Here is a 1674-nt window from a genome sequence, read left to right as displayed (position 1 = left end):
GGGGCAAAGTCTACTGTGCCTCTGAGAGAGGAAAGAATAGGAAGCCAGAGGCCCAGGCCTGTGGACACTGCAGGGAGGGGCCGACAGGGTGCCCAGCAGTTGTTCCTGCAGCCCCCGTGTGCTCAGGGACTCTGTACAGGTGAACCTCCTGGAGACTGAGCCCAGGTGCCAGAAGACTCAGAAGGACAGGTTTATTCAGATCCATGGTTGAGTTACAAGCTTGATTTTTGGTCACAGGCCCTAAAATGCCATTATTCTGTTTACATCAAAATACAAAGCCCAACATTTACAATTTGAAAAACATGAAAGCAAACCCCTAAACCCCCACACCAAAAACAAAGGCTTGGTTTGGAAATCACCACTGAGATGCTGTTGTCCCTGGTGTGTCATCTGTGGGGTGAAGGAAGGTGAAGACCCCCTGCTGGTTTCTGTCAGAGAATCTGCAGTTGTCGTCCATTTTGAATACTTAAGTACCATCAAACGGTTGCCATGTCTTTGAGCACTTGATGTTAGTGAAGCGACAATGCTTCTGACCATCTTTGGCTGCAGAGCAGAAACCGGCAGAATCTGACCCCATGGACCCAGCAGTGTCTGCAACACCTGAGGACCGGCACCCATCTGTGACAAGGCACAGGGGTCCATGATGTTGGCCACTGCTCTGGGCGATGTGCTCGATGGCTTGGGGTCTGCGGTGAAGCACCTCGGCTCTGGGAGGGTCTTAGGCTCCTGAAACATGGAATTCTATGGCCCAGTCTTAGCAGAGCTGGGAGAACATGAAGAATGCCCCTCACAGTGAAGAATCAGAGGACAGCCACTCTCAATAGTTTTCTCACGACTCTAGAAACTTTGATTCTTCCCTGGAGTGGAGGCTGAGCCACCGTCCTGGTCCCACACAGGGAGAGGAGGCGCCACAACCCGCTCTGCCCACCTCAAGGCCAGCCAGTCGGGAGGCCAGGCCAGGTGGCTGTTGGCAGGCTGGCTCCCAAGCTTAGCGGCAGAGTACCCAAATGGGCGCTGGAAAAAGGCCCCGAGAGCTGGCTGGGCCATGAGTCCTTGGTGGAGGGAGGGAGGGAGGGGCCGGCGCTGAGCTCTGCGCTGTCACAGAGCATGGTTGTTGAGCCCTGGTAGCCACTCCTTTGCTGGGCCCCGCCTGCCTTCCCTTCTTGGTTGCGTTTCCTCCAGATGCCTCTGCGGCTGCAGGAACCCTGCTCCAGAAGCCCGAGGATGACCGTGTTCCCTCCTGGAGGGGCTTCCCAGGTCCTCTCAGGCCCAAGGGTGGCGCTGCGTGGCAAATCCCCCCAGCCTGCTCTGAAGGCAGCTGACACCCTCAGGGCTGGTGCAGCTTCCCCCGCTCGGTCAGCAGGGTCATGGCAGAGGCGTAGAGGACGTAGCCCAGGGTGAACAGCAGCGTGCATGGGAGGGGCCCGACGCAGAACAGAGAGGCCATGAAGAAGGCCAGCAGCAGCGAGACCAGCGTTCGGTAACTGCCCAGGAAGCGCAGGCTGAGCCTGGGGCCATGGATGTGGCCGGCCACCTGCCTCCGCACCACGGGGCTCAGCAGGTGCCTGCTAGCCAGCCCGGGTTCTGTGAGGTGGTAGCGACAGAAGCTGCCGAGGAAGTCGTCCCGGGAACACAGAGCCGCCATCTGTCCTGCAAACTGAAGCACAGACAGAG

General features: G+C 58.1%; 1 pseudogene across 1 annotated transcript; it reads right to left on the bottom strand.

Annotated features, from left to right (window-relative positions):
* Positions 1–169: 169 nt before the first annotated feature.
* On the bottom strand, positions 170–1668 carry LOC113223366 (annotated as a pseudogene). The gene has a single exon (XR_003308722.1). The product of XR_003308722.1 is annotated as an uncharacterized LOC113223366 (transcript).
* Between the last annotated feature and the right edge of the window lie 6 nt (positions 1669–1674).

This window comes from Piliocolobus tephrosceles, unplaced genomic scaffold, assembly GCF_002776525.5.
Source record: "Piliocolobus tephrosceles isolate RC106 unplaced genomic scaffold, ASM277652v3 unscaffolded_41073, whole genome shotgun sequence".
Taxonomy (NCBI): domain Eukaryota; kingdom Metazoa; phylum Chordata; class Mammalia; order Primates; family Cercopithecidae; genus Piliocolobus; species Piliocolobus tephrosceles.
The sequence above is the reverse complement of the archived record's forward strand: the minus strand, read 5'-3'. Positions and strand labels throughout refer to the sequence as shown.